This window comes from Carcharhinus amblyrhynchos, chromosome 26, assembly GCF_965287045.1.
Source record: "Carcharhinus amblyrhynchos chromosome 26, sCarAmb.v2.hapA, whole genome shotgun sequence".
Taxonomy (NCBI): domain Eukaryota; kingdom Metazoa; phylum Chordata; class Chondrichthyes; order Carcharhiniformes; family Carcharhinidae; genus Carcharhinus; species Carcharhinus amblyrhynchos.
The window spans coordinates 7811101-7835718 of NC_137349.1; the positions used below are offsets into that span (position 1 = coordinate 7811101).

Here is a 24618-nt window from a genome sequence, read left to right on the forward strand (position 1 = left end):
TGATCTGTCGTGTCTCAGTTCCACATTCTCTCCCCATAACCCTTAATCCCCTCGCTTATCAAAAACCCATCAACCCGCGTCTTCGTACTCCCCTCTGTTCAAACAGAGGACACAGGTCCGGGACCCTACTTTCTCATCCTCCATCTGTATCAAAAACTCAACCATACAATGATCACTCGTCCCAAGATGATCCCTCACAACAAGGTCCCTAATTCTACCTGCCTTGTAGTCTCTGGTGCTATGAGCAGCAGTGCTAACCACTGTGAGCTAGGAGAGATTTGACAAAATTGCCATGGGCATAAGACAAAGGGAGTTTTAATGGCAGTGTGCAAGTCTAAAGAAGATGCTAAGTTATTCTTAAATAACATAACTTAGAATCATTGAATCCCTTGCACAGTTGCCATGATAAAGTTACATTCTGCATTCGGGTCCCGCCTCAGCCCTGCTTTGATTGGTCCCTTCCGATACGAGGCGAGCACACGGTTCGGACCTTGATTGGCCTATCCTATGTCAATCAATGCCTTATCGGCCGTGACATCACGTTCTCCTTCTCAGTCGAACCTGCTGGCGCCCTCGGAGTCCCGCCTCCTAATTGCGCGGCCATTGGCCGCAGCCGGGCGGGCCCTTGGCCACGATTGGAGCAGCCCCGCCGTCAATCAAGGCGGGCGGGCGCTGGCAAGGTTGGTTGACTCTGGCTCGCTGGTTGGGTCTCGTGCGGGCCTTTAAACCCAAGGGGTAAGCGCACGCGGGGGAAGTGGCGGTTGGCGAGGGTGAGCGGGGGAGGGGCGGAGGCGGCGGTGGTCGCGATCGAGCGCGGGCAGAAGAGGGGGCGACGGATCTACTGTCAAGCGAGGTTTCAGTGCCAGGGCGGGGGAGAAAAAGGGGGGATTATTGACCGAGACGGAGGAGGACGAGGGGGGTGTGGCATGAAGGACGCCTTGGGGTTAGTTATTTTCAATTGGATTATTCCCTTCTTAACTCTTGAGGGAAAGGAGGTGTGAAATGGTGGGTGAAGAAAAGGCGCCATTTACAGAGGGCTGGGGTTGGTGGTTTGTCATGGCTGCTGGGGTCGCCGCAATTTCGTTCATTCTGTCATAGCCGAGGCTTTTTTTTTGGATCAAACTCCAGTGCGTTTGTATTGAAGGCAGAGACGGGGCCAAGCTAGTAAGGAAGTCACAGGAACTATTTTATTTTTGTTTTCGAAAATGTTTTTCGATGCATTTCTGTAGGGTGCTGCCTTATTTTAGTTGTAAAATTGTAGTAGCAGGCGATAACCATTCTGTGTGCACCTCATGTAGGTTGTGGTGGTTTGAGGTGCTTATTATCAAAATGCATTACAATTCAGAGGGAGGCACACACATGCTACATCAATGTATATTTTAATAATAGTGGGCTTAAAATAGCATTGTATTAATCATATAGTGGGAAAAAGATTGAACTGTGCATGGATTTATTTGAATTATTTAAATTTAGTACGTTGAAAATTTGACGACAGATAGGAACTACAGTACTGCTAACAGGACTAGAAACTTGGTGTTCATTAAAATTAAGCTAATAAGTTATGAGTTGTAAGTTTAAACTGTAATTATAGCTTAGCTTGTATGAATTCAGTAGCAGGTTTCCACTGCTCGGTCCTGTCTGTATGATGCTTGCTTAATTGAAGCAAAATCACTGAAGTTTGAATATATTGTGTTTTTCAGGCATGTAATGTCACCAAAAGTGTTAGGGACTTGGCCCACAGTAGACGTTATCTTGTGTGCAATCTGTCCTGTGCAAAGAGTTTCCTTTGTCATCTGCAGCAGATTACCTTCTGATAATCTGCTAGAGCAATACAGCAGAAGACTGTAATGGACTTCAGTGAACATCCATGGGCTTTCCACTGAGATTAGGAAAAACTGAACCCTGAAATAAAAAAAATGTATAACTGCAGAGTTCCTAAACGACCTGTGGGATGGTCATCAATTACTTCCATTTGTATAGCATCTTAACATAGTGGAATGTCCCAATGTGCTTCCCAGAGTAGCACTAAAGCAGGTTTAAGTCCTGATCTATACTGAATTAACTTGTTCGTTGGAGTAGCTGTTGGATTCAATTATCAGCCTTCATGATGTGGAGTTGGCTAGGAGGTGGAAAAATCAGCTACCTTCCTGTTCTGGATTGCATTCTTTGAGTGACTTTTTTGTTGAGCAGTGCATGTGTATCTATTCTATAAAGTGGAATAACTTGCCAATGTATAAACAATAATTTGGGTGAGGTACCAAGAGCTACTGGAGTCAGTACCTTCTGGACTGAGGAGAAACAGTAGATCTATCACATTACAACTGTAACTAACCTTGGAGCTCAAATGCTTTATGGAAACTACAAGAGGTCCATGTAACTGTTTACTAGATGATGCTCAATATTCATCTTCAGCTTTTAGTTTGCATATTCTGCATACGTTTAAAAACATTTTCCTGTGTGCTGGATAATATATGGATGTACTTTTCGTGGGCCTGTTGCTAGTAACAGTGATATCATAACTAGACATTGGTGCCCTGTCTTTTTTTTAAACTTTCAATTTTTTTTGTACTAAATTTACCAGGGTGCTGCAGATATTATTTCTCAGTTGAAGTGACCATAGTGAACTGTTTGAGCTTTGCTTATTAGTGCTTTTTTTTTGTGTAACACTAGATAATTGCATTAATATTTACATGGTCTTAGTACATTGTGTTATTTATAACAGATGATAGGAACAGTAAAATTGAGACAGCTATGTGTTTTGAATTGCTTCAACTGTACAACATTCAATTTTATTTTTGTGCCTATATGTCATGTAATCGAGTGTAAGTCATTGTTGAATTATTGCTGGTTGGTACAGGCGATCTACATATTTTATTTAAGAAGTGATTAAATAGCACATTCTTGTGTTTTTAAATAACGCACTTGAAAGCTGTAACTTTCCTGACTATAGTATCTGGTAGACAATTGATAAATATAGCAATTCAACACAATCAGGCAGTTGAATCTCCATAACAAATATAGTCTTTTTCTTAATCTTTCTTTTTGAAACTATTTTATCCTTTATTCTTGGTTTTCTCCATCTTCAAGGGAATCCCTAGTCGTTGGTGAGTGCTGAAATAACTTTGTAAATGTGTCCAGGGAACGACTGAAAGCACCAACTGATATGCTGCACTACTCAGCTTCTCTGCCGTTGCTTTCTAGCTGTTTCTTTAATTGTGCCTCTTCTCAAATGCCTTGCAACCAACCAGTTCTGTACCCTGAACTACTTGTGCGCAATGCCAAAGGAAATGGGCAAAATTCTGTAAATCGAGTGAAGAAAGTTTATTAACTTGACTTGTGCAAGCTTGAATATCAAGAAGTATTAGTTTGATCTAATTTTGGGGTCAGTTGTGAGAAGCAGAATAATTTATTCCTTTGCAGTATTCTTAACAATGCTGGTGTTACTGAAGAGTAGTAGTATTGTGTATGTATTACGTATAAAAAGATAAAACCATCATTCTCAGTTGTGAAATTGGTTTAAAATTGTCTGTGTTGTATTCCACCAACTTAAGATTTGTGCAAAACTCTTAAGCCCAAACTGCTATTCACTGTCTTGATTTAGATAAATTTAACTTGCATTTAAGCACCTTTTAATTAAATGAAAAGTTCTAAGGTGCTTCACAGGAGCATTGTAGAACAAGATGTGGCACAGAACCACGTGAGCTAGTAGGTTAGATGGCTAAAAGTTTGGTCAAAGAGGTAGCTTTTAAGGACTGTTTTGAAGAAGGAAAGTGAGGTAGACAGGTGTGGGGACAAAATTCCAGAACTTGGGGCCTAGGCAACTGAAGGTTGAGCAGTTATGATTAGGAATGCACAAAAGGCCAGAATTGGAAGAGTGCAGATATCTGCGTGTTGTGGAATTAGGAGAAATGACAGAAATGGGGAGTAAGAAGGGCATGGAGACATTTGAAAACCAGGATGAGCATTTTTAAATCAAGATACTATCTAACTAGGAACCAATGTAGGGCAGCGAACATGGGGATGATGGGGGAATGGGACTTACTGCAAGTTAAGCCATGAACAGCAGAGTTTGGATGACCAAGTTTATTGAAGGTAGAATGTGGGAGACCAGCTTGGAATGCATTGCAACAGTCATGTCTAGAGGTAACAAAGGCATGGATGAGCATTTTAGATAAAGCAAATACACTGAGACGGGCAAACTTGAGCTATGTTGCTGAGGTGGATGTGGGTGGTCTTTGTGATCCCATGAATAGGAGGTCAGAAACTTGTCTCAAAATCAAATGTGATGCCAAGGTTATAGTGTATATAAATCCTTAAGACCTGAGTGAATGTGACCCAATGCCACTTCAGAGCAATCAATCCTGGAATATTACAAGTGTTTTTCAGTTTTTCTCATTGGGTCTTTTTGCTTCCATGGTACAATTTATTCTTTTCATGTGTACACAAATGTACAGCATGCATTTGGCAAATATAGTGCAAGTTTTATATTGCACACTTACATTGAACAATATTGTCCCCTTCCCTATTTTGTTGAAAGTATTAACTCTGCTGTTTTGCATTGGCCATTTTGTCCTTTTTTCCCTGAATCTACATTTCACCACTTTGTAATGCTGGGATCTATTTTGATAGAACCACTGAAGGATTTTTGGTGATAATCAGCAGTTGATTTTTGTGTTGAAAATGGTGAACAGTGATCGATTTCCACACCTTGATCAATATTTTGGTGTTTCTTTCGAGCAGATATTCCTCATGTAAACTTGCACAATATTTTCTTGGCACTGTTAACACACTGATTACGGAACCATCATTTCAGCTTTGATGCAGTATGGTCAGATGAAATGCAAGAGGAGAAAATTAGTTAGCCATGGAAATTTTATCAGCCAGTAAGAACTATTGTTTTGAACGTCCTGAATTGGAGGACTGCTGAGCTGTTGCAGGATTATAGTACTGAAGGAATTGGAAGAGGGCTAAGGTTATAAAGAGGTTTGAAGGCAAGCATGAGAATTTTAAAATTGAGGTATTGCTCGACCAGGTGTCAGTGAAAGTCCATGAGGGTGATGGACGAAAGGAACTTGGTCTAAGTTAGGATATGGGCAGCAGAGCTTTAGGTGAGCTCAAGTTGTCATTAGAGTAGAAGATGGAAAACTGGCAGGAGAGCATTGAAATGATCCAGATTTTTTCTTTGGCAGTCTCTCAGGGGCGAAGATGACTTGCTTCCATTCTGGGAGCTTGGTTCTGTGGTGGCTTAATAGTCCAATTTGGAGCCACAGGTTTGGCAGCTAGTGTTTTTTTTGGGTGGGTGAATGGGACGCTTTATTCTAAGGCAGTCAATTGCCATGTGTCAATGGGGATGTTGCATTTATTTAGCGAGGCTTTCAGAATGTCTTTGAAAGGCCCTACCCCCATATCCCTACATATTATATCCACTAATCCCTCTAACCTACGCATCCCAGGCCAATCAACCTAACCCGCACATCTTTGGACTGTGGGAGGAAACTGGGGTACTCGGAGGAAACCCACGCAGACACGAGGAGAATGTGCAAACTCCACACAGACAGTGACCCAAGCCAGGAATCGAACCCAGGGCCCTGGGGCTGTGAAGCAGCAGTGCTAACCACTGTGCCGCCCAAAAAATTTTAGTGTCACAAGTCGGCTGACATTAACACTGCAATGAAGTTATTGTGAAAATCCCCTAGTCGCCAAACTCCAGCACTGGTACACTGAGGGAGAATTTAGCACGGCCAATGCACCTAACCAGCACATCTTTTAGACTGTGGGAGGAAACTGGAGCACCCGGAGGAAACCTACACAGATGGGGAGAACGTGCAAACTCTGCATAGACAGTGACCCAAGCCAGGAATTGAACCCATGCCCCTGGTGCTGTGAGGCAGCAGTTCTAACCACTGTGCCACCCTGCTGTGCTGGCAGAAACTCAGTGGAGAGCATTTGTTTTGGGGATTGTGTATTAGGGATGTGGATAATGTGACTTTCCCATCACAACTGGTCAAGTGTGACCAGTACCTTAATAGTAGGGATGTTGGCCTGCGAGAGGACGTTCACATTGATGCCCGTATCCTGGCAGTATATTTGCAGTATTTTGCAGAGGCAACATTGGTGATACCTCGCCAGGTATTTGAGGTGCCTGTTGTACGTTGTCCATGTTTCTGATCCAAGCAGGAGGACGGGAACCATGTCTGCTCTGTAAACCATGAGGTTGGTGCTAGATTTGAGGTCTTGTACTCAGGCATCCAAACACTGTACTGATAGGTTGAAGTTGACCTTGGATTTCATTGTCCATAACTACCCGCAACAAGAGGAGGTTCATGAGATTTGGGAAATGGTCCACATTGTCCATCATTATTCTTGATGGTCAAGGGCAGTTTTATGTGGCTGGAATGGGCTGTTAGAAAACCTTTGTCTGGATGTTTGCTCTAGGCCCATGCCTTGGTGAATGTGACAACGGTTTGTACTTTGCCCCCCGAGTGCATGTGCACTCGGGCATCGTCTGTGCACTGCAGCTCAGTGACAGCAGTTGGATTGTCTTGCTTCTGATCTGGAAGCATCAAAGGTTTCCCACTTGTCTGGTAGTTAGCTCCACTCCAGTGAGGAGCTTCAAGATGATGGGGTGGAGTGTTGTTGTGAGGAAGGTGTAGATGTGATGACACAGACTGTTTGTTTGCACTCATTGGTCGATGAATTGGTGAGGCTCATGGCTTGCATATCATCATGGGGCAGGTGGAGAATGGTGACGAATTTCTGCTAGCAACTGAATTTGAGAATGTTTCACAATTGCTCAGTGCTGATCATGTTGGATAAAGGGAAAGGCAGTGTGAGACTGGTCAAAGGTGGGGCTAAGTGGCACTGTATGCAAAATGCTCTGTGTCAACGTCCACAGCATCACTAAGTCAGCCATTCGCCATCTGGCTCACCGCGGGGGCATCAAATTTCTGGCCTGATCTATATCATGGGAACATGTCGTGTCCTTTTAGGGCAGTTTGACCTTTTTTTTGTCCCCACCTGGCACTCAGCTCTCACCTGTGGCTCCCCATGGCTGTTTGCATGTGACAGCGGCCACACCCTGGGCAACAGCCTCGACAAGCTGGCTAAACCTGGTGAGGGTAGCCGATGGATCTCAACCCTCAGTGAGATTGGGAGTTGTCTATCCCAGCATGTGAAGACAGTCCGGCAGATTGAGCGGATGAGGCCAATGGAAGGTCCAACGGTCAAGAAGGTGGTCTCTGTAAGCGTCGTAGAGTGCGAAGAGCAGGACAAGACACAGACGACGTCCTGGTCATCCACTGTGCCTAGTCTCACCTCCAGCTGTCTTGACTCTTGTCTTGCCACTGGATCTAGATGGGAATTGGGAAGAGAGAGTGAGGCTGATGCTGCGCAACTCTCCCTCGCTTTAATCCAAATCAAGCACTAGTTTCAAAACCAGCCTCAGCCTCAACATCGTCGTGTGCAACCCTTGAAGTCATGTGGCGACGGGCGAGTGACGATGCAGCAAGTGTAGATACAGCGTGAGCTGTAGTCACGGACCTGCACGCAGGCGGCTCCGGTCTAATGGTGGTTTTTAGCTGACAGAAGAAGCAGTGGAACTCGGCATCTGCCTGGGCAACTGAGTGGTCCTCTTCAGGAACGCACTGCTCACATCCGTAGAATGAGGAAAGGGCTAAAAAAGATGCCCTACACATTGCCTACTTCACTACATCCTGGCCAGTTTACTGCAGCTGGTGGGGTTCCCATCTTGCGGTCGAACAAACAAAGTAAAACACCAAGGTGACACCACTCAACGTTGGGAATTGGAACGTGTGCACGCTTTTGGACGATCCTACAGCAGACAGACCAGAGAGAACAGCCTTAGTTGCCAGAGGGCTTGCAAGATACAAGATTCAACATTGACGTTGCCAACGCAGGTCAGTTGACTGAAACTGGAGGTGGATGCACTTTTTTTTGTATTAATGTTATAGCTGAATCGCAACCCCGTGCTTTTAGGTTACCTTCGAGTCTTAACAGTAGATTGACTTTGGTTGTATGCTCAACAAAATAACTTTTGTTAAATATTTGAAGCAACTTAAATTACACTACCAAATCTCCTCCTTTAGTCTTCAATGGCTATAGAGCATGACAATGCTTGAATTTATGTAAGTTTGGTAGCACAGTGGTCAGCACTGCTGCTTCATAGCTCCCGCGACTCGGGTTTGATTCCTGGCTTGGGTCACTGTCTGTGTGGAGTTTGCATGTTCTCCCTGTGTCTGTGTGGGTATTCTGTAGGTGCCCTGGAGTTTCTTCCCACAGTCCAAAAAAATGTGCTGGTTTGGTGCATTGGCCATACTAAATTCTCCCTCTGTGTATGTGAACAGGCACCAGAATGTGGCGACAAAGGGATTTTCACTAACTTCATTTCAGTGTTAATGTAAGCCTACTGGTGACACTAATTTAAAAAAAAAGTTATTTTTTAATGAATGAATTTATCCCACAATAGAGCTTATTTAAATTCCAATTATGCATTTTTAATCATGGTAAATTAATGGCTCTAACATGTTGTCAATTACATGGCATGTTGTCATGTGATTTGCTGTGCCTATTTCTTTTGAAACATGGTTAGACCATTTTGTGATTCTGCAACTGATTCTCTTAATTTGTTCAGCTTTGCTTTTTCTTAAATAACTCAAAACAGATACTGGATCTTGCTGTATTTTTTAACATGTGACATTCAAAGTATTAATATAAACAAATGGGAATACTAAGATAAAAGCAAAATACACCAGATGCTGGAAACTGAAACAAAAACAGAAAATGCTGTAAAATGTCAGCAGTTGTGGCATTTGACAAGGTGCCACACCAAAGGTTGCTGCTTAAGATAAAGATGCCTCGTGTTACAGGTAATGTACTAGCATGGATAGATTGGTTAACAGAAGGGGAGTAAATGGGTGTTTTTCTATTGGCGATCAGTGACTAGTGGTGTGCCTCAGGGATCAGTGTTGGGACAGTAGTGTTTACATGTTACATAGATGATTTGGAATGGGGGACCAAGCATAGTGAGTCAAAATTTGCAAATGATACTAAGATGAGCGGCAGAGCAAAGTGTGCAGAGGGATATAGATAGTCTGAGTAGGCAAGGGTCTGGCAGATGGAGTACAATGTTGGTAAATGTGAGATCATCCATTTTGGTAGGATAACAGCAAAATGGACTGTTATTCAAATGGTAAAAAAATTGCAGCATGCTGTCCTTGTGCATGAATTCAAAAAAGTTGGTTTGCAGGTGCAGCAGGTAATTAAGAAGTCAAATGGAATTTTGTCCTTCATTGCTAGAGGATGGTGTTTAAAAACAGGGAGATTATGTTGCAGATGTACAAGGTGCTGGTAAGGCTGCATCTGGAGTACTGTGTACAGTTTTGATCTTCCTTGAGAAAGGATATACTGGCATTGGAGGGGGTGCAGAGGACGTTCACTAGGTTGATTCTGGAGTTGAGAGGGTTGGCTTATGAGGAGAGACTGAGTAGACTGGGACTATACTCGTTGGAATTCAGAAGAATGAGGGGGTTCATAATCTTACGTGCTTCTATAAGAAGGGAATAGGTAAGATAGAAGCAGGGAGGTTGTTTCCACTGGCAGGTGAAACTAGATCTAGGAGGCACGGCCTCAAAATAAGGGGAGCAGATTTATGACTGAGTTGAAGAGCTGCTTCACCTGTGAAATTTCTTGCCCAGTGAAGCAGTTGAATCTATCTCATTGAATGTTTTCAAGGCAAGGATTTTTGAACAGTGAAGAAATTTAAGGATTGTGGTGAACAGACGGGTAAGTGGAGCTGAGTCCACGAAAAGTTCAGCCATGATCTTATTGAATGGCGAAGCAAGCTCGGGGCCAAACGTCCTACTACTACTCCTCCTAGTTCTTATGTTTATATAGGAGTGACAGCGTCTGTGGAGAGACAATAGAGCCAATGTTTAGAATCTGGATGACCCTTCGTCAGAGTTGGCTCTATTGTGTCTCCACAGATGCTTTTGATTTGATTCATTATTGTCATGTGTATTAGCATACAGTGAAAAGTATTGCTTTTTGCGCACTATACAGACAAAGCATACCATTCATAGAAAAGGAAACGAGAAAGTGCAAAATGTGGTGTTACAGTCATAGCTAAGGTGGAGAGAGAGATCAATTTAACGCAAAGTGAGTCCATTCAAAAGTCTGACAGCCACAGGGAAGAAGTTGTTCTTAAGTCAATTGGCACATGACCTCAGACTTTTGTATCTTTTTCCTGAAGGAAGAAGGTGAAAGGGAGAATGTCCAGAGTGTGTCCTTTAATTATGCAGGCTGGTTTTCTACACTTCCAGCTGCCTCGGCAGAGTCATTGCTGTTTGACCTGCTGAGATTTTCCAGCATTTCCTTGCTTTGTGCTGGAAAATCTCAGCTGGTCTGGTAGCATTTGAGGAGAGAGAAACAACTGATGTTTAAGGTTGACCTCTCTTTTTTCAGAATTGTCCTGATGAAAGGTCAGAGTATTGTAATATTTCTTTGTTTTGTTTCAAATTTTCAGCATCTGCAGTATTAGTATTTCATATGTTCATAAATAATTTTGCTTCAGCAATATCTGTGACAATGTTTTTTTTGTTTGAAAGTTTGGCTGCATGCTCTGCTTTATGGACAGCTGAACTTAAAATATTTATATTATGCTGAATTTTAGACTATTGTAGCCAAAGTTGATTTCAGAAGGTCTATATTGTGAAGGCACTGTAGCCAAGGAAAAACCAGCCTAGTAAAAATATTTCATTTTTGGCACTAAATAATTTTCCAAAGGTATAAGCAGCTTTTTAGTACTCTTGTGAGTCTAGATTGTGACTAGTTGGTATGCTATTTCACTGTGGGTGAAATCTTAGCCTTATCCTGCACCCAAATGATGCCTGTGTGGACATTTTCCAGCAGGAATTACAAGCTATTTTTTTTTGTCCCTATCATATAATCATAAAAGTTAAATATTTTAAATTGTGAATTGACTTAAGATGAAGTAATTTGATGTCTGTTCTATTTTGTCTTCGTGCAATTGAAGTAGGCAGTGTAGATGAATTTTATTAGTTTGTGGTTCAGAATATTAGATGTTGCCCCATAAGGGAAGAAAAAGCCTAAATTCAACAGAGTCTGATGCTTAATGTTGACCAAACCAGTATATGGGCAACAGCCAAGAGAACCCTGAATCAAGGCCATTGTGTTTATGTTGCTTCCATATAAATTAGAAATAATTGTTTCATATGGCAATGAATCATGCTGGCCACAAACCCTTCAGGACAGGTGAGTGGGCAGCAGATGACTTGGCAATTTCTCATCACACTGGCTTGTCTAAGCATTTGTGACCTTCCTGCGAAGTGAGACTGTCTGTTTCTAGCCTATGTAGAGACCCTAGGTTGGCAGCTAGATTGAATTCCATTGATATTTTCAACATCCTTTTTTATGCCTGTTACTGTTTATCAACGTTTTAAATGTATATTATAATTTAATTATCAGCTGCTTGCATTCTGTGCACTTGCACAAGCAGCAATTGACATGCACTTCTGCAATTTTTGTTTAATAAAACACTTTTAATGTCTTTCCCCAAGTTTCTGATTTGCAGTTGCTATTTTATAAGTCAGAGTTTGGTGAAACTCTACTGTGTGGATTTTGCTCAGAAGACTACAATGTTGTATAATGACTGTTGACATTTCTATTCCATTTGATGAGCATAAAGTTAGAAAATGCAGGAAAATCTCAACTGGTCTGACAGCATCTGTGGAGAGAGAATAGAGCTACTGTTTCGAGTCTGGATAACCCTTCGTCATAGCTCTGTTAGTATAATGGCCTGCTTTGTCCTGAACAGTTTTGAGCTTCTTGAGTGTTGATGGAGCAGCCCTCAGTGATGGAGTGCTCCATCCCTCTCCTGACTTACGTCTTGTAGATGGTGGAAATGTTTTGGGGAAGTGAGAGGTGAATTATTTAAATATCTGACCTGCTTTTGTAGCCACAATATTTATGTGGCTTTTTTTGGCTAAGCTTCATGTTGTTAATGATCCCCAGGATTCTGATGGTGAAATATGGTATTCAACAATGGTAATGCTGTTGAATGTAGGTGTGTGGGTTAGATTCATTATTAAAGTTGTCATTGTTCAGCACTTGTGCAGCATAAATTACACCTATCACTTATCAGTCCAAGCCTGAATGTTGTACCAGCAGCGATACCCCCTAATGTGGCTTGATTTTTGTTTTGCTAATGAGATGTGAGCACCTCTGGCTAGGCTGGCATTTTATTGCTTATCCATTATTGCCCACTAAGGCAATGGTGTGCTGTCTTGAGCTGCTATAGTCCAGTGTTATAGAATTCTCAGTGCTGTTGGGAATGGACTTCCAGATTTTTGAGCCAGAGGCAGTGAAGGAATGGTATTCAAAGTCAGGGTGCAGGGTAGTGTGTGACCAGGAGGGGAACTTGCAGGTGGTGGTCCTTCTAGGTAGTAGAGTTGTCAATGTATCAGCAATTATTTGGCAGTGTCAAGGAAAGATGGTTAGATCCTTTCTTGTTGGAGATGGTCATTGCCTGGGACTTCTGTGGTGCAAATGTTTTAAAAGTTTTTTTGATGCTCCTGTGAAGTATTTGAAACATTTTACAATGCTGAAGACACAATATTAATGCAGTTTTTTTTTTAAACGAAGGTAAACTTGGCTGTAGCAGGTAAACAAGACACTGTTCAACATTTTTATTCCATGGCTTTCTCCCTGCTTGCTTTATTTTTCCTTTCCCTGGGAATTGTGGCCAAGAAGTGGGTGAATTGTTTCATGCTCCTTCCTTTGCTGTTTTGGCGTTCCAGTGACAGCTGAGGAAAGAGTTAGAATCCTGATATGTTCTTACGTTACAACATTGCAACATATTGCTTCAGCTCTTGCATGTTGTGAAGCCAGTGATGCTATAAGTTATACAATTATAAGTTTAGATGTTTGCCACAGCACACAATAAACAATACTTTTCATTGTTTAATACATTTGCCAATAATAAATCAAATCAAACTTGAAGAAAATGTAACCCCCTTTCTACACACATCGATGTACAGAATTTTGATGAGTTGGTTCTTTGCAAATGGAAATCCTGCTTACATTGTCCAATTGAAATATAAGGTGAAACATTAGTTACTTTTGTCTTTACTCGGATGATGGAAAGAAACAATGTTTCATTTGGCCAGGTTGTTTTTGGGTTTGGTCATTTGGACATCCTGGAATTGTTGAAACTGTTTGGTGTAAAACCAGTAGACATGACACATCAATATGCTTTCTGGACTAGAATGTGTCCAAATTGCAACACCACCTTGTCTTTTGTACACTTTTTTCAATCTGAGGAAAGGAAGCTGACTGTCGAGCTTGGTAAATACAGTTTATTTTAATAAAAATTGAATTATAAATTTTGAGGGTGTGTATTTAACAAAATTAGGCACTGAGCTCAACACAGGATTAAGATGTGTTTAGTCACTGAGTATAGAAGATTAAGGGAAAATCAGTTTAGGTGAAATTTTATGCTGTTGATCCATTTTTGAAGATAAATTGTATTTCATGCTGTCATATTTCATTGGGAAGAGTTGACATTAACTTGATGCCATTGAATGTCAAGGAGAGAGAGTTAGATTCTTGTTGGAGATGGTCATTGCCTGGCACGTGTGAGGTGCGAATGCATCAAATTTTATTTGTCCATGTTGCTGTGAAGCAGTTGAAATAATAATGCAAGTTGTTTTATATTCTTTTGACTTAATCTGTTGTTTCTCCCTCACTTGCATTTATTTATATTTGGCTTTTTTTTTAGAAATGTATTATGCTTTGGGTAAATGGCTTCATACTTGGTGCTTTCATCTCAATTTCCTGCTTAGCTAAACTGAGTTTGAAGTATTCTCTTTGACAGTTGCAGAGAACTTTTCGTGACACCCATTTGGGGTACTCCTGAGTCTAGTTTCTTCTACTCATGCACATGTCTATAGCAGTGGTTGATTGCAAACATGAATTTTTGGTAAGCAGTTTTATGCTAAGAATACAATAATACAACACTTAGTTTCTCATAAGCACAATTACATTCTTGTGCTGGGAGTGGAACTTTTGATTTTGTGTTGCCTCTTTAATAAATTCTAGATGCTGATCTCTCTTTTGAGTTTGGAACAATAGGAAGTTAATACAAGCAGTTAGACTGTTTTAAGGCTTGATGTTGATGTCTGTTGTAAACATTTCTTATTGCGTTTTTTTTTACCAAAATGTTAATTGTGGGAAGACTTTCCAGCTTCTACAGTCCCAGCACATGATTTTCCACCCATTTAAAATGGGTGAGACAAAAGTTGTGGTTTGTGCTGCAAAGAATTGAGGCCTCTGAATCTGTCTTTTTAATTTTGTGGAATTGACATAAAACAAAATAAATACAGGTTGCAATAAATTGCTGATTTTTATGACTTGATTTTTATCACATGTATTAGTATACAGTGAAAAGTATTCTTGTACACTATACATATAAAACATTACCATGCCTAGAGAAGGTGAGGGTGCAGAATGTAGTGTTACAGTCATAGCTACAGTACAGAGAAAGATCAGTTTAATATGAGGTAGGTCGATTCAGAAGTCTGAAGGCAGCAGGGAAGAAGCTGTTCTTGAGTTGGTTGATACGTGACTTTTGTATTTTTTTTCCTGACAGAAGATGGTGGAAGAGAGAACGTCCAGGGTGTGTGGGGTCCTTGTTTATGTGGCCTGTTTTTCTGAGGCAGCGGGAAGTGTAGACAGTCAATAGTTTACATGACGCACTGGGCCTTGTTCACGACCCTGTGCGATGACAATTTCCCACAACGTCAGCAAAATGAAGGAGGTAGTTATCACTTTGGGAAGAGTAATGGAGTTCACGCCCCTATATACATCATGATGTGGAGATGCCGGCATTGAACTGTGGTGGGCACAGTAGGAAGTCTCAACACCCAGATTAAAGTCCAACAAGTTTGTTCGGCAACACTAGTTTTCAGAGTCTCAAGCTCCTTCATCAGATGAGGAAACTTCCTACTGTGCCTACCTACGTCAACAAGGATGAAGTGGAAATGATCAAGAGCTTCAAGATTCTGGATGTCCAGATCATCAAAAGAATGCTTTCTATGGTGCATCTGTAAAGGTTGATGAGTCATAGTGACATGCCAAATTTCCTTCGCCTCCTGAGAAAATGGAAGCATTCTTAACCATAGTGTCAGTGTGGAGGGACCAGGACAGATTGATGATCTGGACACCTGGAAACTTAAAGCTCACAACCATACCCTGGAACAGCTAGATAACAAGGACACCTTTGTCAGACTCCTATTTATTGACTACAGCTCAGCCTTCAAAACTCTTATTCTCGTGAAACTCATCGCCAAATTCCGAGGCCTAGGCCTCAGCACCTCCCACTGAGACTGGATCTTGAACTTCTGAACTCTCAGACTGCAATCATTAAGGGTAGGCAACAATACTTCCTCCATGATCACCCTCAACACTGATGTACCACAAGGCTATGTTCTCAGCCCCTGCTATACTCCTTGTGCACCTATGACTGTGTGGCCATGTTCCCCTCCAACTCGATTTTCAAGTTTGCTGACAACACCATAGTGGGTCAGATCTCCAAACAATGACCAGACGGAGTACAGGAATGAGAGAGAGAATCTGGTGAGCTGATGCAGCAACAATAACCTCTCCCTCAATGTCAACAAAATGAAGGAGATTGTCATGACTTCAGGGAGCATAAAGGAGAACGTGCCTCTGTCTACATCAATGGGGTGAAGTTGAAAGGGTCAAGAGCTTCAGATTTTTAGGTGTCCAGATTACCAACAACCTGTCCTAGTCCCCCCCATGCCGACACTATATTTTAAGCCCACCAGCGCCTCTATGTATCAGAAGACTAAGGAAATTTGGCATGCCAGCTACGATGCTCTCCAACTTTTACAGGTGCATCATAGAAAGCATTCTTGCTGGTTGTATCACAGCTTGGTATGGCTCCTGCTCTGCCCAAGACTGCAAGGAATGACAAAAGATCGTGAATATAGCCCAAGCCAGCCTCCCATCTGTTGACTCTGTCTGCACTTCTGCTGCCTTGGCGAACCAGCCAGCATGACCCCCCCCCCGCCCCCCAAACCGCATGCATGCACATCCCAGACATTCTCTCTTCCTCCTTCCTTTGGGGGAAAAAGATACAAAAGTCTGAGGCCACATACCAACCGACTCAAGAACAGCTGCTTCTTTGTTGCTGTCAGGCTTTTGAACAGACTTACTTTGCATTAAGTGGCTCTTTCTCTACACTGTAACTGCGACTGTAACACCACATTGTGTACACTCTCCTTTTCCTTCTCTATGAACAATATGCTTTGTACAGTGTGCAAGGAACAATACTTTTCACTATGTTAATATATGTGACAATAAAACAAATCAAAATCATTTCCACAAGGGCATGTCCTCTGCTACACCTTCTGAGATGATAACTATCTCCTTCGTTTTACTGACATCTGAAGGAGAGATTATTGTCATTTCAACAGATCCTCTATCTGGGTCCTGTATTCCATCTTATCATTGTTTTGAGATCCAACACACCATAGTGGTGTCATCAGCAAGCTTGAAAATCGAGTTGGAGGAGAATTTGGCTGCACAAAATGTGTAAGGAGTATGGTAAGGGGCTGAGGACATATCCTTGTGGGGCATTGGTGTTGAGGATGATCGTGGAGGTGTTGTTGCCTATCTTTACTGATTTGCGGTCTGTGGGTTAAGAAGTCTAGAATCAGGTTGCTGAGGGAGGAGCTGATCCCCGAGTCATAGAGTGTGGAGATGAGTTTTGTTGGAATAATGTTGTTGATTACGGCTCAGCCTTCAATGAACAAGAGTCTGACATAGGTGCTTTTGTTATCCAGGTGTTCCAAAGTTGAATGTTGGGCCATTTGGGCCAGGGCAATGGCATCTGCTGTGGACCTGTTGCCATGAAAGGCAAACTGTAGTAGATCCAGGCTATCTGAGAGGCTGGAATTGATTCGTGTCATGATTAACCTTTGTGAAGAACTTCATAATGGAGCAGGAGTAGACTACTTAATCCTTTTGAGCCTTGCTAGCATTCAATAAGATCATGGCTCATCTGATTGTACCCTCCTGCCAACCCTTGATGACCTTTTTAATCCATTTGCTCATCAAAAATCCACCTACCTTGACTTAAAAATATTCAGAGACTCTGCTTCTGCCTTTTGAGGGAAGGGAGTTCCAAACAAGCACTACCTCAGAATTTCTCCTCACTTTGTCTTAAATGGGTGAACCCTTACTTTTTAAACAGTGACCCTTCATTTTAGATTCTCCCACAGGAGAATTTGTCTTGTGTTAAACCAGTGAACCACCTCTGAACTGCAACTGAAGCATAACTTCCCATAACATCAGTCCTTTCATCTAAATCATTTATATAAATTGTAAAAATTGGAGTCTTCTGGCGCAGGGGAGGCAGCGATGTCGTGACATTGTTGGTGGACTAGTAATCAAGAGACCCAGGGTACTGCTCTGGATCCAGGTTCAAATCCTACCGTGGCAGATGGTGAAAGTTGAACCATAGAAAATTACAGCTCAGAAACAGGCCTTTTGGCCCTTCTTGTCTGTGCCGAACCATTTTTTTTGCCTAGTCCCACTGACCTGCACTTGGACCATATCCCTCCACACCCCTGTCATCCATGAACCCATCCAAGTTTTTCTTAAATGTTTAAAAAGTGACTCCGCATTTACCACTTTATCCAGCAGCTCATTCCACACTCCCACCACTGTGTGAAGCCCCCCGATATTCCCTTAAACTTTTCTCCTTTCACCCTTAACCCATGCCCTCTGGTTTTTTTTCTCCCCTAGCTAGAAAAAGCCTGCTTGCGTTCACACTATCTATACCCATCAAAATCTTTTACACTTCTGTCAAATCTCCTCTCATTCTTCTACAGTCCAGGGAATAAAATCCTAACCTATTCAATCTCTCTCTGTAACTCAGCTTCTCAAGTCCTGGGAACATCCTCATGAACATTCGCTGCACTCTTTCAACCTTATTTACATTCTTCCTGTAACTAGGTGACCAAAACTGTACACAATACTCCAAATTCGGCCTCACCAATGCCTTATACAATCTTGCCATAACACTCCAACTTTTATACTCGATACTCCGATTTATAAAGGCCAATGTACCAAAAACACTCTACGACCCTATCCACCTGTGAATTCAATAAAAAAATCTAAATGTAACCAATGAAGTCATTGGCAATTGTTATAAAAGCTAATGTCCTTTTAGAGAAGGAAATCTGCTGTCCTTATTTGGTCTGGCCTTTATGTGACTCCAAACCCACAGTAATGTGGTTGATTCTTAAATGTCCTTAGGGATGGGCAGTAAATGCTGGCCTAGCCAATGACACCCACACATCCCATGAATGTATTAAAAAGACACCACTTGTTACATCCTGCCAGCCAGAAAAAGATCCATTTATGCTTACTTTGTTTCCTGTGAGCTATCCAATCTTCTATCTTTGTCAGTATATCATCCCCTAAACGATGAGGTTTTATTTTTCAGTGACCTTTGATATGGCACCTTATCAAATGCCTTCTGAAAATATAAACACATTCACCTTTATCCACAACGCATGAGTTCTTCAAGAATTCCAATAAATTGGTACTTTTTTTTCCCCCATTCACCAAACCATGTTCACGCTTCCTGATTTGCGTTAATTTTTTTGTGTCCCGCTATAAGATTTTTTTAATAGCTTCTAATGTTTTTCCTCTGACAGATATTGAGCTAACTGGCCTATAGTTTTCCTGCTTTCTGTCTCCCTCCCTCTTTGGAAAACAGGAAATGTTAGTCCTTTAGTCAATCTAATTGAACCTTCCTGAATCTATTTTGGAAAATTTAAAGCCAACACATCAACTATCTCACTAGTCACTTTTAGGACCTTAAGATGAAGCCCATCAGAACCTGGGACTTGTTGCAGTAGCAGACTTACAAGTTACTCAGTATCAATTCCTTGGTTATTGTAGATCTGAGTTCCTCCCTCCCTACCAATTCCTGACTTTAGAGTTCTTTTTTTCTGGACTGTTACTTGTATCTTCTGTAGTGAAGATCTGATGCCAAATTCCTGTCTCATTATTTTTCATGATTAATTCCCTAGACTTGCATTCAGTAGGACTAATGCTCACTTTATTAATGCTTTTCTTTAAATATTGAACTCTTACTATTCATTTCTAGCCATTTTCCTCTTGGACAGAGAGTATAGAAGGTGGCAGGAATCAAACCTCAGGCAGAGTAAAAAAGGTGACAAGCACAAGAAGGGAGGTGGTCAACACAGTGCAGGGAGATGGTCTGGGGAAGGATAACCAGTTTGCGACAGGAAGGGACAGAGCCTGCAAACAAAAGAATGCACTAACAAATCGGGTCCACATAAAGGCTAGCATAAAGACACTTTACCTGAATGCATGTAGCATTCAAAACAAAGAAAATGAATTGATGGCACAAATCAGTACGAATAGGTATGATCTAGTGGCCATTACAGAAACGTGGTTGCAGGTGACCGGGACTGGGAACTGAATATCTAGGGGTATCAGACATTTTGGAAGGATGGACAGGAAGGTAAAGGAGGCAGGATAGCTCTGTTAATTAAGGATAACATCAGGGCAGTAGTGAGAGACGATATAGACGCTAAGGAGGAAAATGTGGAATCGATATGGGTGGAGATAAGGAATAGTAAGGGGAGAAAGTCACTAGTGAGCGTGGTCTACAGGCCCGCAAATAATAACTTCAAGGTGGGGCGGGCTATAAAGAAGCAAATAATAGATGTGTGCAAAAACGGAATAGCAATAATCGTGGGGGATTTTAACCTGCATATTGATTGATCAACTCAAGTCGGACGCGGTGGACTTGAGGAAGAGTTCTTAGAATGCTATTGGGATAGTTTCCTCAAACTGTATGTTACAGAACCTGCGAGGGAGCGAGCTATCTTGGATCTGGTCCTGTGTAATGAGACAGATAAAATTAATGATCATCTTGTGAAGGATCCTCTTGGAATGAGTGATCACAAAATGGTTGAATTTCTAATACAGATGGAGGGTGAGAAAGTAGGGTCCCAAACCAGTGTCCTCTGCTTGAACAAAGGGGAGTATGATAGGATGAGGGCAAAATTGGCTAATGTAGACTGGGAGCACAGTTTGTAGGACAGCTGAGGAACAGTGGAGGATTTTTAAGGAGATTTTTCTCAGTACTCAGCAAAAATATATTCCGGTGAAAAAGGAAGAATGTAAGAAAAGGGATAATCAGCCGTGAATAACTAAGGAAATAAAGGAGAGTATCAAATTAGAAACCAATGTGTACAGAGTGGCCAAAATTAGTGGGAAACTAGAAGATTGGGAAAGCTTTAAAAAAAAACGAAGAACTACTAAGAAAGCAATAAAGAAAGGAAAGACAGATTATGAAACTAAACTAGCACAAAATATAAAAACTGATAGTAAAAGTTTTTATAAATATATAGAAAGGAAAAGAGTGGCTAAAGTAAATGTTGGACCCTTAGAAGACGAGAAGGGGATTTAATAATGGGAAACGAGGAAATGGCCGAGACCTTAAACAAGTTTTTGTGCCAGTTTTCAGGGCAGAGGGCACAAATAGCTTACCAATAATTGACAGTCATGGGACTGTAGGGGGGTGCAGACCTTAAAACGATTACTGTTACTAAAGAGGTAGTGCTTGGTAGGCTAATAGGACTAAAGGTAGACAAATCCCTGGGTCCAGATGGAATGCATCCCAGGGTACTAAAAGAAACAGCAGAAGTAATAGCAGATGCGTTAGTTGTAATTTATCAAAATTCACTGGACTCTGGGGAGGTGCCAGCTGATTGGAAAACAGCTAATGTAATGCCAGTGTTTAAAAAAGGAGGTAGACAAAAGGCGGGTAACTACAGGCTGGTTAGCTTAATGTCCGCAGTTGGGAAAATGCTGGAATCCATCATTAAAGAAGAAATATCAGGACACCTGGAAAAGAATGGTTCAATCAAGCAGACGCAGCGTGGATTCATGAAGGGAAAGTCATGTTTGACGAATTTACTGGATTTTTATGAATGCGGTAGACAGGCGAACCGGTGGATGTGGGGTTTTTAGATTTCCAGAAGGTGTTCGATAAGGTGCCTCAAAAGATTGCTGCGTAAGATAAAGGTACATGGAGTTGGGGGTAAAGTGTTAGTGTGGATCAAGGATTGGCTATCTAAAAGGAAGCAGAGAGTTGGAATAAATGGGTGCTTTTCCGGTTGGCAGTTGGTGACTGGTGACTAGTGGCGTGCTGCAGGGATTGGTGCTGGGGCCTCAACTGTTTACCGTTTACATAGACGATCCAGAGGAGGGGACCGAGTGTAGGGTACCAAAGTTTGCGGATGACACAAAGATGAGTGGGAAAGCAAATCGTGTGGAGGATGCGGAAAGTCTGCAGAGAGATTTGGATAGGCTAAGTGAGTGGGTGAGGATCTGGCAGATGGAATATAACGTTGGCAAGTGTGAGGTTATCCACTTTGGAAGGAATAATAATAAGATGTTTAAATGGTGAAAAATTACAACATGCTACTGTGCAGAGGGTCTTGGGGGTCCTTGAGCACGAATCGCAAAAACTCAGTCTGCAGATGCAGCAGGTGATCAAGAAGGCAAATGGAATGTTGGCCTATATCGTGAGGGGGATGGAGTATAAAAGCAGGGAGGTCTTGCTGCAATTGTACAAGGTACAGGTGAGGCCACAACTAGAGTACTGTGTGCAATTTTGGCCTTGTTATTTGCGAAAGGATATATTGGCTGTGGAGAGAGTACAGAGAAGGTTCACCAGTTTGATTCTGGAGATGAGGGGGTTAGCTTATGAGGAGAGATTGAGTAGATTGCGCCTGTACTCGGAGTTTAGACGGCTGAGGGGAGATCTTATTGAGACATATAATGAAGGGGCTAGACAGGGTAGAAGCAGAGAGATTATTTCCACTTAAAAAGGAAACAAGAACTAGAGGGCATAGCCTCAAAATAAGGGGGAGTCAATTTAGAACAGAGATGAGGAGGAACTTCTCCCAGAGGGTTGTGAATGTTTGGAATTCTCTGCCCATTGAAGCATTGGAGGCTATCTCGTTAAATGCATTTAAGTCACAGGTAGGTAGATTTCTGATCAATAAGGGAATTAAGGGTTATGGGGAGCGGGTAGGTAAGTGGAACTGAACCACTATCAGATCAGCCATGATCTTATTGAATGGTGGGGCAGGCTTGAGGGACTAGATGGCCTAGTCCTGCTCCTATGTCTTACGTGTTTTAATTTTTCTCTCTCTATTCTTTTTGTAATTCCTTGCTATTCTTTTATATTCTGTCCAGTCTTCTGACATGCCAGCTATCTTTCTGCAACTCCATACTTTTTATTCAAATTTCATGCAACCTTTAACTTCTTTAGTTAAATACCAGATGGTGGGTCCTCCATTTGGAATTTTTATTTCATGTATTCTCTGCATTCTGATGATCCTCTTCAGTGTCTATCACTGCATTTCTGTAAACCTGTCCCTCGTTTGCAAGTTCACTTCTGCTAACTCTGCCTTTGTGCTCTCATAATTGCCCTTATTTAAGTTTAAAATACTAGTCTTAGATCCACTAGTCTTAGATCCACTTTTCTCTTCCTCCAATTGAATATAAAATTCAATTCTGTTGTGATTGTTGCTACCCAGGGATGCCTTTCCTGAGGTTAATTAATCCCATCCCATTGCAGTGCTCTCTTGTTGGCTCCAGAAAGCGCAGTTCCAAGAAACTAACCTGAAAATATTCTATGAACTCCTAATCAAGGCTACCTTTGTTTATCTGATTTTTTTTTGTTTTTTTCCCCCTCACTCCCATGATTAAAACTTTTATCTTTCTGACGAGCTTCCATTATCAATTCCTTTATACTCTATCGTACCATGTTGTTACAGTTAGGGGGCCTGTAAATGACGAATTGCCTTTATCATTTCTCACTTCATGCCAAATGCTTCTACTTCCCTGGCTTCCTGAACTTGGGTCATCCCTCTTTGTTGTGCTCGTACCATCATCAGTTAACAGTGCCACCCCTCCATCTTTTCCTAACTTCTGGTTCTTTTTAAGAAAGGACCTTCCAATATTCAGGTGCCAATCCATGTCATCGTGTAGCCATGTCACCATAAAGGCAATCAAATCATACTTACTAATTTCTGTTCGCACTGTTCATTGGTTTTGTTTCGAATGCCACATGCATTCAGATACAGGGCTTTTAGTTTTGTCCTTTTATCATTGTTGCAACTTTGAGTCTTAGCTGCTGATTTCTACCCTCTGTCCCTTCCTGTTGTGGTCTGTTTATTCTTTCCCATGTTATTACATAAAAGAAAACTTTGAAGTATAGAGAGATCTTGCTCAGTTGATCACTACTGTAAGTTGGGCATGTATGATTTGGACATCTCCCACTCTGAGCTCGTCGCTCTTCTAGAGTTTCCTGTCCTACATGGGTTCAATGAATAACCGTCATCACTTAAGCTCAAGAAGTCCAGAGACCACTTGGCAAACAAAAAGGCATTGGATAAGGATGGAATTCAGCTGAACTCCCCAGCATGGAAAGTTTCTTGTGTTGCTACACCTTTTGTGACCTATTTCCCTTCATCACGCTTTGCAAAAACACACAGGCAGTGGAGTAGATTGCTTCGTACAGGGGCATCTCACTCCTTAGTGTTACAAGGCAAGCTTTTGCTAGCGCCATACTTAAAAGATTCCATTAGCTTGGCAGACCGTGTATCTGTAAACAATGCAGATCTTGTGTCAGTAGATGTACTGAGGGCATGATCTTTTCTTTCTGACAGCTGCTAGAAAAGTGTAGGTAACTGGGTTTATCTCTTTACCTTTTGTAAGTCTCACTAAGGTATTCAACACAGTTCACAGAGCAGGCTTCTACAAGATTTTGGGGGGAAAAAAAATTAGCTGTCCTCCAAAGCTGCTCAAGTCTTATCCTTCTATGACAGCATGCACTATGCTGTACAGTTTGATATTTCCACTTCCGACAGCTTTAGAATGAAGAATGGAATGAAATCGGATTTTGTCTCAGCCTTCATTCTGTTTGGCGTCTTTTTCTCTATGCTCTTGACTGTTACCTTCTCTGTAAATATGGATGGAAGTTGCACACTTGGTCAGACGACAAACTCTTGTCAGATTTGTGGAATCTCTCCCATACCTTTTTGTGATTTTTCTCTCCTTGACTATAAAAATCATGGAACAAGATGTGGCATCTCCACTTCTGATCACTAGAAATGGTTGACGAATTTTGCTGTTTCTGGACCAAGGTGACAGGTAATCTGTCCATTGATGTAGAACTTGATACAAAAGGATCTTTGGCTGACTCGCAAATGGAATAACATTAAGCTGATGGTTCATAAGACCCATGTTGTCAGTATCTAGTTGCATGACTGAAATGTGCATGATTTACAGCTGTCAAGAAAAGCTCAGTGTCAGCCTTTACTGTATGAAGCACATTGTGGTGTTTCTAGGCAGTACAGAATCACATGCAGCAGTGCTCTCAAAGACATACCTCTTCAAGATTTGTAGCAGTCCTCATACCAAAGGTGGCCTTGTTGGCTT

General features: G+C 41.7%; 1 protein-coding gene across 3 annotated transcripts in view; it reads left to right on the forward strand.

Moving 5' to 3' along the window:
* The first annotated feature begins 683 nt into the window (after positions 1 to 683).
* Positions 684 to 24618, forward strand: part of gng7 (guanine nucleotide binding protein (G protein), gamma 7) — a 202124-nt gene continuing 178189 nt past the window's right edge. The window contains exon 1 of one of the 3 annotated variants that reach the window (XM_080212955.1): positions 684 to 735. The gene's annotated coding sequence lies outside the window, so the exon portion shown is untranslated. Of the gene's footprint in view, positions 736 to 1143; positions 1165 to 24618 lie in introns of those variants that run through there. The other 2 variants (XM_080212956.1, XM_080212957.1) reach the window with 2 other exon arrangements.